A 14,262-nucleotide genomic window follows, 5' to 3' on the forward strand; every position below is an offset into this window, starting at 1 on the left:
GGAGACATGGCCAAGTTCTAGAAGAGCATGGAGGGAGATATTTTTTGATGTTTATAGAAGCATCATTCTGATCTTTGCTGTCCTCTCCACATTCTCCTTTTGTGTGTGTTTGTCTGTGTGTCCAAATTTCTCCTTTTTGTAAGAATGCCAGTCTTCCCGGGTTAGGGGCCCACCCTACTCCAGTGGGACGCATCTGAACTAATGACGTCTGCAGTGACCCTATTTCCACATAAGGTTGTATTCTGAGGTATGGGGGTTGGGTCTTCAACATATGATTTTATTTGTTTTGTTTGGCCACACTGTGTGGCCTGCAGGATCTTAGTTCCCTGACCAGATTTTGAACCCGGGCCCCGGCACGGAAAGCAACCAAGTCCTAAGCATTGGACTGCCAGGGAGTTCCCGACATATGAACTTTTGAGGACAGAACTCAGCCCATAACACAAGGCCAGGTTGTCGGAAAAGGTGACACACCTTTGTTCTCTGAGACGCTTGCTTTTGGAACCTTGAGCCACCACGGGAGAACTCCTGAGACGTCCACGTTGCGGGGAAGCTCCCACCACCTGGAGAGGCTGCGTAGGTGGGTTCCCGCCCACGGCTCTGGCTGGGGTCCCAGCTGACGGTCGGCATCTACCTTCAGGTGGTTCCAGCCCCCTGGCCTCCAGTTATTCCAGCTCTCAGCTCTTAGCAGCTAAGCTTCAGACCTGATGGAACCTTCTGGTTCCTCTTCTCCTGTTCCACTGGGTCTCCACTGACCTCACTGTGCAGGGGGCTGTGGAGGCCTGGTCCTTGGGGCTGCCCTTGGGGAAGGGGCTTTCCTAGAACAGAGTGGGGACCTGGGGCAGGGAGGATGGAACCAAGGGCAAGTTTCATCTCCCACTCCCCGCCCTCTGTCTAGGGCAAGTTGAGTTTAGTGAAACTCACGATGCCTCAGTAATCTGTGACCTCGGAAGACGGGGGCTGTGTCTGTCCTGCGTGTGACTGAGCACCCTTCCCGCACCCCTCCCACCTCCGGGCCTCTGCTGAGGCTCCCACCAGCTTGGCAGGGCTCACTGAAGTTGGTAGGAATCTTGTACACTAGTTGCTAAACACAGCTGCGACTAAAGGTTAGGTGATAAAAACTTACAGCTAAGTAAACTGTATGGAAAACAAAGATGGTGAGGACTCAAAACTCATCATTTCCTAATTATTTTCCCACAGTTTACTCTTTTCTATGCTTTTGAGACGGTTTCCATTTGCTGCATCTGTAAATACACCACATAAACGTGGGTCACTGCTCATCTCTGCCCAACTTCTGCGTTCAGTGGCAGCTCAAAGTTGGGAGTATTTACACCACGGAGATTGGCAGATGCTACAAATCAGGGCTCCCCTCCTGTCCACTCCTGAGAACCATCCAACACTGAACGTTTACCAGCACTTACCAGCCACTGCGGTGGTACCCACAGGGCGAGCCTGGGCGGTGGGTGGCCTGGGGTAGAGGCCTCCTGTGGGCTTATGAAGCGTAGCCTCAGAAACGCTTTTCAGCTTGAACCCCACGCTTTAGTTATCTGTTGCCACGTGAAAAGCCATCCCAATACTAGTGGCTTTACGACGTCGACAGTCATTTATTTCGCTTGTGAATCTGTAGCTTGGCGTCTCTTGGCAGGATCAGCTCGCCCCTGCCCTGCGTGGTGTCTGCTGGGACATGTCCTGGGGCTGGACACTCACCTCCACGGTGGCTCACGTGGATCCAGGCTGGTGACCGGAGGTCGCCTTCCACGTGGGCGCTCCTCGGGACTGCTCGGGTTTCCTCACAGGGTGGTGGCTGAGTTCCAAGAGTGTCACCCCAAGAGGCAAAGAACGGAGGCTGCCAGCTTTGGAAGGCCTGGCCCAGACCCGGAACGCTGCCCATCCTGTCGCGTTCTGTCGAGCAGTCAAGGAGGCCACAGCCTCAAGGGGAGGAGGTGGGAACCCCACCTTCCAGCAGGAGTGTCAAAGGATCTTAGGGCCACGTTCTCACATCGCCACCCCCCTGGCCCTTCTGTTCTCGCTTCTCATTTCCTTTGGCACTGCTGCCTCCTTCCTGGGAGGTCTGCAGATGGCCCCCAGCATGCCGGGCTCGGCCAGGCAGTGGGCGACGACACCTGTGGATAGCGATATGCATGGTTCCCAGGGCCAAACACTCACGTCAGAGTCCACTTTACAGATGAGAAAACTGATCCGGACCAAGATCACAGAGGTGGGATTTGTTCCCCCATCACCCCGCTTTGTACCCCGTCCACGTCCCCTGTCCCCAGTGCCTTTGGGGACCGTGACCCTTCAGGCTTCCACTGCCTCCAGCCAGACTTAGCTTCCAGAACATTCCGAGCCTCCTTTGCCTGGTGCTTGGGGGCAGCTCCCGGCTGACGATGAACTGAGCTGACACGTAATTTGTACCTTGTGTATGAAGATGCAGTTGTTGCCAGAAGAGCACTGAAACTCTCCGAGAAGGATTTCTATGCCTTCAACACAGCACCAATAAAATGAGTTTGAATAAATACCACTCAACCCACCCAGGCATGAAGGGGAAAACATATACCTAAAATCATGGGAGGGACTTCCCTGGTGGCACAGTGCTTAAGAATCCTCCTGCCAATGCAGGGGACACAGGTTCGAGCCCTGGTCCAGGAAGATCCCACATGCCATGGAGCAACTAAGCCCGTGTGCCACAACTACTGAGCCCACATGCCACAACTACTGAAGCCTGCGTGCCTAGAACCCGTGCTCTGCAACAAGAGCAGCCACTGCAATGAGAAGCCCGCGCACCACAACGAAGAGTAACCCCCGCTCGCCGCAACTAGAGAAAGCCTGCACGCAGCAACGAAGACCCAACGCAGCCAAAAATAAATAAACAAAAAAATAAAAAATACATCTACACATGGAACAGTTCTCACAGAACACCTACTAAACGCTAGCAGAAGACCTCAGATACCTGAAAGAACAAGAAAGCTCTCCATGGGACTTCCCTGGTGGTGCAGTGGTTAAGAATTTGCCTGCCAATGGACAGGGGACACGGGTTCGAGCCCCGGTCCAGGAAGATCCCCCCCATGCCATGGAGCAGCTAAGCCCGTGTGCCACAACTACTGAGCCCCTGCACCCTAGTGCCCATGCTCTGCAACTACTGAAGCCTGTGTGCTCTGGGACCTGCGTACTGCAACTGCTGAAGCTGGCGTGCTTAGAGCCTGTGCTCAGCAACAAGAGAAGCCACTGCAATGAGAAGCTCGTGCACCACAATGAAGAGTAGCCCCCGCTTGCTGCAACTAGAGAAAGCCCGCGTGTAGCAACGAAGACCCAATGGAGCCAAAAATAAATTTTAAAAAAATAATAAAAATAAAAACTAAAAAAATGAAAAGTTAAAAAAAATTTTAAAAAACACCAAAATTTAAAAAAAAAAGTCTTAAAAAATAAATAAATAAAATAAAATCACTGGAGCTGGGCTCCTGTGGGCCGAGGTGATAGGGCCCCGCTCCTTGTGGACTAGCCCAGCTCATGGGCAGGAGGTCAGCAGGGCCGCAATGTGCATCCCAGGGCCACTGTCATCTGTGCTGACCCAGGATAGCCAGTTGCCTGGGATGGGAGGCCTTGCCTGACTCTCTCCCCTCCCACAGGCCCAGCATGCTCTCTGTGAGCCAGGCAGACCCTGCTGGGGCCCTCTAAACCTTAGCAAGGCTGCTCTTCCAGTGCCTGTCTCTGCTTTCCCTGCCTAGTAAACTTCTATTCATCCTTGAAAACCCTACCAAAATGATGTCATTCCACTCATTCATTGAGTGGACATTCACTGAGGTCTACTGGGCTGGGCATGGGGGAGAGAGTGATAAGAAAGCAAAGGGCCCCTGGCGTGGGCTGGATTATGGACTGAATGTCTCTGCCCCCAAAATTCGTATGTTGAGCTCCTAACGCCCCAAAGTGATAGTATTAGGAGGTGGGGGCTTTAGGGAGGTGATTAAGTTTTGATGGTAGAGCCCTCATGAATGGGGTTAGTGGTCTTGTAAGAGAGACCCCAGAGACCCTCTGTCCTTTCTCTCATGTGTGGACACAGTGAAAAACAGCTGTCTGTGAACCAGGAAGCAGGTCCTCACCAGACACCAAACCTGCCAGTTCCTTGATCTTGGACTTCCCAGCCTCCAGAACTGGGAGAAATAAATTCCTGTTGTTTAAGTCACCCAATCTATGGTATTTTTGTTACAGCAGCCCAAATGCACTAAGACAGGCTGAATTTCCCCCCCATAATTCATATGTTGAAGTCCTAGCCCTGGTACCTCAGAATGTATCTGGAGAAGGGACCTTTAAAGAGGTAATTAAGTTAAAATGAGGACATTAGGGTGGGCCCTAATCCTACAGGACTGGTGTCCTTATAAGAACAGGAGATCAGGACACAAGCGTGCACAGAGGGATGACCATGTGGGGACACAGGGAGAAGACGGCCGTCTGTAAGCCAAGGAGAGAGGCCTCAGAGGAAACCAACCCTGCTGACACCTTGCTCTTGGATGGCCAGCCTCCAGAACTGTGAGAAATATATTTCTGCGGTTTAAGCTGCCCTGTCTTTGTTGTGGCAGCGCAAGTGGGCTGATACAGCCTCTTAGGCTTGTAGGGATGACAAACACGTAGGAGATGATTGTAAGAGGGGTGATAGGGGCCTTTGGGAGGGAACAAGATGGTCAGAGATCTGTTTTTCACCTCCCTCCCAGGAGCACCGGTCCCATCCTGTTTCCTTTTTTTTTTTTTTTGCGGTACGCGGGCCTCTCACTGTTGTGGCCTCTCCCGTTGCGGAGCACAGGCTCCGGACGTGCAGGCTCAGTAGCTGTGGCTCACGGGCCTAGTTGCTCCACGGCATGTGGGATCCTCCCAGACCAGGGTTCAAACCCGTGTCCCCTGCATTGGCAGGCAGATTCTCAACCACTGCGCCACCAGGGAAGCCCTGTAGATGTATTTTTGATGTATTTGTTTGATGTATTTGTGGGAGGAGGTGAGTTCTATGTCCTCCTACTCCACCATCTTGACAGGAGCTCCCAAGAGATCTGGGTTCAAGTCCCTTCTCCATCACCATTCAGCCCCATGACCTTGGCCGCGTCCCTTCCCCCACCTGGGCCTCTGTTGCCACATCCTAACAAGATCCCAAGACATAGCAGTGCTGTTGCCCACACCACACCTGAGCAGACCAGCAAAGGCTGTGCAGTAGGACCTCTGGGCCTGCCAGCTGCAGCCTGGGTGACCCAGGCAGAGGCGGCCTTTTCTGAGCCCCTGTTGGCCTCTCGGGGGTGGAGATGACGTGGCTGGAGCAGGGTCAGCAGGAGGTGGCTGTAGGAGGGGCCCCTCAGAGGCAGATCCCTGCCATCAGGATGTAAGTGCAGGTAGTCTACTTGGGGGGGGGCAGCCCAAGGAAGGCAGGGGAGTGACATAGGCAAGGAAGCACAGCCAGAACAGGGTGTGTTATTAGTTTTTTTAAAAAATTAATTAATCGATTAATTAATTAATTAATTTTTGGCTGCGTTGGGTCTTCATTGCTGCGCGCGGGCTTTCTCTAGTTGCGGTGAGTAGGACACTCTTCATTGTGGTGCGAGGGCTTCTCATTGCGGTGGCTTCTCTTGTTGCAGAGCACGGGCTATAGGCACGCAGGCTTCAGTAGTTGTGGCACACGGGCTCAGTAGTTGTGGCGCACGGGCTTAGTTGCTCCGTGGCATGTGGGATCTTCCCGGACCAGGGCTCAAACCCATGTCCCCTGCATTGGCAGGCAGATTCTTAACCACTGCGCCACCAGGGAAGCCCCGTTTTTTTTTATATGTATAATTTTTTACAAATTGAAGTATAGTTGATTTACAGTGTTGTGCCCATCTCTGCTGTACAGATATAGACATCCTGTTTTTAATATTCTCTTTCATTATGGTTTATCGCAGGAAATTGGATACAGTTCCCTGTGCTATACAGTAGGACCTTGTTGTTTACTCATTCTAAATGTAACAGTTTGCATCTATGAACCCCAAACTCCCAGTCCATCCCTCTCTCTCCCCCCATCTCAGGGTGTGTTACTGGGCTCAGCCTGCCAGGGACCCGGAACCCGGCAGGGGAAGCGGTTGACCTCACTCTAGTGTCTGTCAAGCGTTGCTGGGTGGGCAACTTCACTTCCCGCTCCTCCCAGCCTGCCCTGCGTCTGACCAGGGGAAGCCCCCCCAAGTCACAGCAGGTTCTGATTGCAGGCCCTCCGATTAGGGGATGTGAGCACTGCCCCTGCACCCCGAGACATCAGTCTCCCCTTCTGCATCATGGCTGGCTGGAGGACCCCAGTCCTTCTGCAGGAGGGGCTTTGAGTTGTGTCCTGGAGCTGAGATAAGGCAGAGGGGCAAGGGCCCAAGGTCAGTGCTGTAGGTGGAATTGTGTGTTGCTCAAAGATGGGGTGAAGTCCTACCCTCTGGAACCTCAGTATGTGGCCTTATTTAGAAATAGGGTCATTGCTGATGTAATTAGTTAAGATGGGGTCACGCTGGAGTAGGGTGGACACTTAATCCAATATGACTGGTGTCCTTATAAGAAGAGGAGAAGAAACACAGAGACAGACACACACAGAGAGGAGACGCCACATGAAGACACACAGCCTTGTGACAACGGAGGCAGAGATCGTAGTGACGTAGCTTCAAGCCAAGGAATGCTGAGAATGCTGGCCGCCACCAGAAGCCGGGAGCGAGGCCTGGAGCAGACGCTCCCTCACAGCCCCCGAGAAGGAACCAAGTCTGCTGACACCTTGATTTTGAACTTCGGGTCTAAACTGTGAGAGAATAAATTTCTGTTGTCTGCAGCCACCTAGTTTATGGCCATTGTCATGGTAGCTCCGGACAAGCAACAGAGTTGGCTTCGGTCCTGTCCTGGCCGAGAAGCGCTAGGGCAGTGGCCTGGGGACAGGGCTGACCACAGTCCATGCAGTGCCAGTTGGGAAACCGTCCTTTCTTGAGCACCTGCCTGGTACCCAGCCCTCACTAGCAGAGGGTGAGGCGCTGGTCACCTGGGGCACGGGGCTTCCAGGCCCCCTTGGCTACCTGAGCGCCTGCTAGCGTTTGGAATGAGCATCTCGGGGCCATCTGCATGGTCAGTGTAGGCACACACACTCTCACTTGATCCCAGGAAAGGAGGTTCATTCAGCTCTACTTTACAGACAGGTAAACTGAGGCTCAGAGGGGAAATGGCATGTGAATGTCACACACCAAGTGAATGGCAGAATCAGAACTTGAACCCGGGTAGGCTGACTCCACAGTTCCCTCCTGTTTCCTCCCGTGGCCATTCAGTCACCACCCCCCAGCAAGGACAGCCCGGCCAGGGACGGACAGAACTGAGTTCAAACCCCAGCTTGGAAGGGGCAACATTGTGTCTCCTTTTCTGACCTTGCTTTGGAAGTCACAGTGTCAATTCACATGTCTGGTTAGAGGCACAAGTTTCTACCTCCACTGGGAGGAATGTCAAGGTCACAGATTAGAAGGGACACATTGTGTGGCCATCCTCATAGATACAGTGTGTCATGACAGCCACTTGGGGAGCCAGGCCCCATGCCCCACAGTGTGGCATTTAATCATCTGGAACTGGAATTGTGACCAGTGTGGGCAGGGTGTTGAGAGAGACAGAGAGACAACAAGAGAGAAGGAGGAGAAAGAGGAGGCGGGGGAATGGAAGGTGGAGGAGCGATTGGAGAAGCTGCAGAGTTTGTGGCCAGTACAATCACCCTGGTGAAATTCTGCCTTTCGGGCAAGGCTGTGTGATAAATTTCATTCATCAGTCATTCCTCAGGTCTGATTAGATCTTGCCCTTAGAGAAGAGTGTGACGGGTAGACAGCTCATCTGCAGTCTGTTTTCTGTCCAGCATTACCATCTCTCCCCATAGACTCCTGGGGCATTGCCTCTTTCTTGCTGCAGATGTGAGGTTGGCCATATCCTACCACATAGAGAAAATGGATGTTTGTAGGAGAGAATGGGTCCAATGGAGAGGGAATTATAATTGAGAGGGAGGGGGCAGTGTGTGTCCTTGATCCATCCATACCTGAAGGTGTTATGCTTCTGGGTTTCCTAGTTGTGGGACCCACTGAAAACATCTCTTTCTTGCTTTAGGTTGAGGCCCTGCATGGTCTGGCTCTTCCCACTGCTCCTGGGCCTTCTCCTTGGCAGTGCTCACCACCCTTAAGAGTTCTTTGTTAACCAACTGTCCCTCTCACTGGACTGTAAGCTCCACGAAGATAGGACTCTGGTCCACTGTGTTTACCAGTTTATCGTCAGGGCCTAGCACAGAGCCTGACCAGTGAGTATTTGTTAAACATAAGTGGATAAATATAAGGAACGATAAATGCTCTGGCAGTGAAAGTCCTCTGTGCAATGATCCTCTCTTCCCTGTGATGGCCTCACACTGAGGTGGTCAACTCAGGAAATTTAAGCGGCCTGGGCTGCTGAGTCACCACATGGAGTTCAGCTGCCCTGGAGGGTTGCCCAGGCTCCGAGCAGACGATGTGTCAGGGAGAATACATTTTATGTGCTGCGATAAGCCACTGAGATGGGGACTTTTGTCACTGCAGCATAACCTAGCGCACTCTGACTGATGCACCAGCTGCCCACGAACAACAGCAGACCTAGCCCCCTGGGGGCTGCCGTCTGGGATATGACCAGTCACCCCCTCTGGATGCTGTCCCACTTCTGCTCATCTGCGTTTCCTGCCTGACTCTTGTGGGCACTTAAATCTGGGATGGTATGGGAGTTCCCTGGCGGTCCAGTGGCTAGGACTCTGTGCTTTCACTGCCGAGGGCGTGGGTTCGATCCCTGGTTGGGGAACCAAGGTCCTGCGAGCCATGTGGCTCGACCAAAAAAAAAAAAAAAAAAAAATTAGGATGGTGTGTTAGTTTGCTAAGGCGGGTGCAACAAAAGGTCACAGACTGGGCGGCTTAAACAACAGAAATGTATTCGCTCTCAGCTCTGAAGGTTGGAAACCCAAGATCAAGGTGTGGGCAGTGCTGGTTTCTTCTGAGGGCTGTGAGGGAGGATGTGCTCCAGGCCTCTGCCTCTGTCTGTCTCCTGTTTTTATAAGGACACACGTCATATTGGATTGGGGCCCACCGTATTCCAATATGACCTCATCACAACTACAGTTGCAGCGACCCTATTTCCAAATAGCATTACACTTTGAGGTATGGGGGGTCAGGACTTGAACATCTGAATTTTGGGGGGTATTCAACACACAACAGATGGCCTCCCAGAGGAAGGTCCAGGGGAGCTGGGCCAGGTGAGCCGGGCTGGACAGGGGAGGGTGGGGAAGAACCCATGTATTTCCAGCAGAAGGAACCATGTAAGCAGGACTTTCTGGCAGGGTGGTTCTAGAAGGTTCTTAAGAGACTCCCTGTGGGCACAGAAAGTATGCAAGTGCGTGTGTGCGTGTATAGTGGGGGGCCCACCTCCCGCTCCTTTCCAGGGTGGAGACAGCCGGAGACATGCAGAGAAAGTGGAGGGGCGCGGGAAGGGGGGCCTGTCGGGTTTGATCTTTTTGGGTTTGTTTTTGACTTTCTGCTGACTCTGGAAATGGACTGACATGGGGGTGGGGATGAGGGAGAGAGGCAGGAAGGCAAGGGAAGCTTTCAAAGCTGCAGCCATGGGAAATATTTTTATTTTCTGTTTGAAAGAAAATGCCAAAGAAGGATTAAAAAAAAAAGAGGGAGGGGTGTGAAGAGATTAGCGCTCGTGCGAGCGTGCGTGTGTGCGTGTGTGTGTGTGTGTGTGTGTGTGTATGTGTGTGTGTCTGTCTGTATGTGTGAGACAGAGAGATCCTGGGAGACTGTGGGGATGGGAGACTCCTGGGAGACCTCGGAAGAAGGGTTAGGCCCTGCTGCCCCTTCGCTGGAGATGCTGCCACGGGCCACAGAGCAGCGGCGGGGAGCATGGGAGGTGCAGAGCTGGGCCAAAACCTGGCTGGCTTGCTTGTTGCCACCCAGGCTCGGTGACTTTGGGAAGTCCCCCCACTTCTGTGGCTCACACGGACCCTTTTGACGAGTGTGTCTCTAACAGGGGCACAAATGTGTGGGACAGAACACATATGCAAGGAGCAGACACCCAGAGGAATGCCCAGAGACTGGGGTGTGTGTGTCAGAAACCGGGAGACCCAGAGTGGGAGGGGAGATGGGATTCTCCGGGTGCGTGCTGAGCCCAGAACTGGGAGCCCCGGCCCCCTGAACTCCCGACCGCAGCCCCCTCCCTGCTGGGAGTGCGGGCCAGGCTCCCTGGGTCAGCCTGACCTCGCCCTGCCCTTACTGGGCCCAGGCCAAATGGGCTCCCATTAACCTCTGACCCCTGTTGCCTCCCCCCAGGCGAGGGCAGGAGAGAGGCCCCAGGAGAAGGTGGAGAGGATGGACGGGGTAGGGCAGGAAAGGGGACGGCAGGCTGGGGGCTCCCAGGGATGCAGAGGCTCCACATTCGTGTCCCCAGCGCCCTGCCTGGCTTAGCTGAGGAAGCCCGCCACGTCTTAGCTGTGTGGGCCTGTTGCTTCTCTTCCTGAACCTCTGGTTTCTGGCCTGTTAAATGGGCGTGACAATACCCATGTCAGAGGGCTGTCCAAGCCTGCGCGAAGCAGGGGTTTGCATCGGAAGGAATTTTCAGCCCGAAAGAGAGGAAGCCGGAGGGTTCTGCTGTGGAAGGATTTGCCGGGGCCACGTGGGTCAGGCCGGTGGGAAGGGATGGAGGCGCCTGTGGGGGCCAGGCTGGCGGAGGAATTTGCTGCAGAACTCTCAGCGCGCACAGGCCTGCCACGCAGGGGTTCAGAGGCCCAAACAAAGCTGCGAACCAGCGGCAGGAGACGGGGACCTCGAGGAGGAGACCGGGGAGCCCCCTCCTCCCCCCCAGGTACAGTGACGCCCCCCCGCCCCCCGGCAGGCACACCCCTTCCCAAACACACGTGCTGCCGGGCCCTCCATTAGTCACCCTGGTGCTGACATACATAAATCCCATTAGTCACACCGCACAGACTGGCTGGGAACACACCCAGGCACACCCGGACAAAGAAGGCCCCCAAAGAGGCCTTTTCTGCCCCTCATGTCTCTTTCCCAGCGCCTAGAACAGGGCGGGGACCCTGGGCGCTCAGTGAACACGCAGTCGGCGTCCCCCAAAGCGACCACCTCCCACGGTAACATCCCCACAAGCCGGCACTGCCGCCCCGTCCCCTCCGGGCACACCAGTACCACCTAAACCCGCACGAATGCCCTTGGCCAGTGCCTCTTCCGCTTCTCTCTGGAGGGGGCACGGCTGGCATGGTGTCCCTCTCCCCACGCCGGTCCTCTTGACGGGTCTAGCAGGAAATCCATTCCCCAAGGTCAGCAGAGCTCCTCAGCAGGCGGCCCAGTGCTGATTTATTGGTGGTTTATTTGGAGAAACACAATCGCTCTTGGATTCTGGGGGAAGAAAATGCTCACGGTGGACTTTAACCTTGGGCTGAAACCGCAGAGCTTTGTTTTCGGAGGCGCTTCCTGGGGCGCCGCGGGGCTGGGGCCCAGGGGGGAGGCGCGGCTGGAATGTGGCTCAGCCGCCTCTCCACTCCCAGGCGGCGTTTCCGCCGCCGAGGCGAGGGCTCAAATTCTCCTGGGCTCGGCCAGAGGGCCTCGGTCCCTCCTCTTGTGCTTTTAGAGATTCTAGGAAGGAGCTCCCCGGGTGAGTGTTTCCCAGCAAGGTTTCCAAACCCTCCGCCTCCGGCATCTGCCACGCGCCAGCCTGCCGTCGCGTCACTGGCACAGTGGGGCTCTCGGGAGGCGCCCAGAAGGGGCGAATGCCTCCCCCTTGCGCGGTTGTCCCCACCCGAAGTCCCGAGCAAGAGGTGGTGGTTCGGAGGTGGCCGTCCCCATCAATAGAGCAAACCGCCTGATGCAGGTCGCCAGCACGAAGGCCTGTTCCCCGCCCCTCTGGTAAAGAGACAAAGTTGGTGACATTAAGCGTTATTGTTGCAAATACACCCTGTGTGGATCTGCACCCCTGTGTCCCCCCACGCCCCTCCCCCCACCCGGGGCAGAAAGACTGCCGCGCCTACCAGGCTGCTACCAGCGCCGGACCAATCCCTGCTCTCCCGGTGGTTTGCCTATTTGCGCCAAAGCGGGTGGCCGACCAGGGCGCCGAACTGGGGCCAGACGGGGAGAAGCCGGAGGTGTCCCCGGCAAGGAGGAGAAGATGGGCTGGTACCGGGTGGGGAGCCAGATGAGCCCCTACCTACAGGCAGGGCGCCTGCAGACACCCTGCTTGGTCCTCCGTGCACACAAAAAGTCCCCCTCCCCGCATGGTGCGCCCTCAGAGGGCTCCAAGGGCAGAACAATGGCCCAGGATTAAAGCACGGTCTGCAGAGAGGGGTGGCAGGCTGAGTTCTGAGAAGCCACTGTGACCCTGATGTCGCCCCTCGATGGCACAGGTAGAGCCAGAGTTGGGCTCAGGTGGGTAGTCGCGCGCCCATCCCAGCCTCACCTAGCCTTCCTAGGAGTAAGCACCCCGTCCGGGCGCCCCTACCCTAGGCAGCGATGCGGTGAGGCCCAGGCCACCTCAGGGTCCGGTGACCGCGGGGATGGAAGATGGTGGCACGGAGTGGACAGGGCCGCTCCCTCTCTCTGGTGAAAGGGGAAGCTTCTGGCTGGATTCCCTGCGCAGTCTCGGGGCCCCCAGGCCCTGACCTGGAGAGCGGGGCATCTGGTGCGGTAGGGACGCGGGGTCGACGACCGGGAGTACCCGTGCGTGCAGCGGGAAGGAGGGCCCTGCGCCGAGATTTATGGCCGCAGCCAGCCCCCTGCGCACGGAGAGTGTCTCTCTTAGAGCCAAACAGTAGAGTGGAAGACCCGACCCGGCCGGGGGAAGAGGCCAGGGCCGGAGGCGGAGCCGAGAGCCGCCGGGATCTGCCAGGGCCGGGCCTCGCACTTCGGTCCAGGCTCTGCCCGCCGTGCCCCCTGGTCCCTGCGGCTTTTGTGGCTCTGGCGCCGCGTCCTGGGTCTTTCTGGCGGGTCGGGACGCATCTCGGCTGCGCTGGCCGAACCTCGGCTCGGCGCTGAGTCGTGACTGGGCCCGTCCCAGCAAGGGGATGGCGAGCCTGGCTTTCGCGGGCGGGGCCTCTCCGGGTTTTAGCGGCACCCGGGCCAGGAGCTCCCTGGTTGTCGGACCTGGAACCTGGAAACTGGCGCTTAAAAGACAGCGTCACGGCTTCCCGAGCGGGCAGCCGAGGCCGGCGAATGCCCGGGGCTCCCTTCACCGAGAGGCTGGTGGAGGCGCGGGGATTTCGGTCCCCGCCGCGAAGGGCCGTTCGGGGCGACGGGTGGAGGTGGCTCGGGTGTCCTCGCCTAGGAAAGGATGCGGGTTTCTTTTCTGGGGAAGGGGTGGGGGAGAACGCGTCCAAGCGGTCGGCCACACCAGGATTCCGGGGAGCGCCGTGTTCGGCCCTGAATAGGACAGGATTGACCGAGGCGCTGGGGACCGAGCCCGCGAGTGACAAAGGCGTAGTCAGGGAGAGCTGAATCCAAGGTTGGCCTGTCCTTGGGTTTTAAAACAAAGCGAAATAATTTTGTCAGTCAGGCCGCGTCCACGGAGCTGGAAGCCTAGGAATATACAAAAGGCCTCGTTTCTGGCGGCCCAGGATGGCCGCGGACAAAAGCGCTGGCTTGGGCGGGTTCTCTGGGAACTGAGGTTTGGGGTTGCAAGGAGGTTCCCCCCTTCAGCCGATTTTCCACCCAGCTAGTACAAAACACACACATACACACACACACACACACACACTGCGTCAACACACTCTTTTTGGCTCCGGATCTTGCCGAGTAAACACAAATACGTGGGGGGAGGGAGTGGAAGATGGCGGCGAGACCCGGGAGGACTGCGGGCTGCGCGTCGTTATCCGCTCCGCGCAGGGCGCCCCGGCCTGGTTTTTACGTTTCTGTGGCCACCAAAGCGGGGAGGGTGTTTCTTTCCCCAGACTCTGAAGCCCAGCCAGGGGTGTCCCCGATGCCCTCTACGAATGGCGAGGGTTTTGGAAGAAGCCTGGGCTGCGCCCACCACTCGGCTTGGGATCCGTCCCCCGCCCTAAAGATGGCTCCCGGCCGCTGCTTGCCCAGCGACTGCGGGCACCCGGGCAGCGGGGCGCGGGCCGGAAGGGGGCAAAGATCGGGACGCGCGTAGGTCGTCCGAGGCGGGTGGCTCCTCGGAGTAGCCGGCTCGCGCCCCCACCCGAGCTGCAGCTCGAAGAACCGGCACTGCCGGGCAGGGTCTGTCCGGGGAGTCCCG

The 14,262-nt window shown here is 56.4% G+C and overlaps 1 long non-coding RNA gene across 1 annotated transcript; it reads right to left on the minus strand.

The window, feature by feature from the left end:
• Positions 1–11,355: 11,355 nt before the first annotated feature.
• On the minus strand, positions 11,356–13,192 carry LOC132505017 (uncharacterized). Its single transcript, XR_009535210.1, has 2 exons — positions 12,469–13,192; positions 11,356–11,918 (listed from the first exon to the last, which is right to left on the minus strand). It is a non-coding gene; the product is annotated as an uncharacterized LOC132505017 (long non-coding RNA).
• Positions 13,193–14,262: the final 1,070 nt, after the last annotated feature.

This window comes from Lagenorhynchus albirostris, chromosome 15 (genome assembly GCF_949774975.1).
Source record: "Lagenorhynchus albirostris chromosome 15, mLagAlb1.1, whole genome shotgun sequence".
NCBI classification, from domain to species: domain Eukaryota; kingdom Metazoa; phylum Chordata; class Mammalia; order Artiodactyla; family Delphinidae; genus Lagenorhynchus; species Lagenorhynchus albirostris.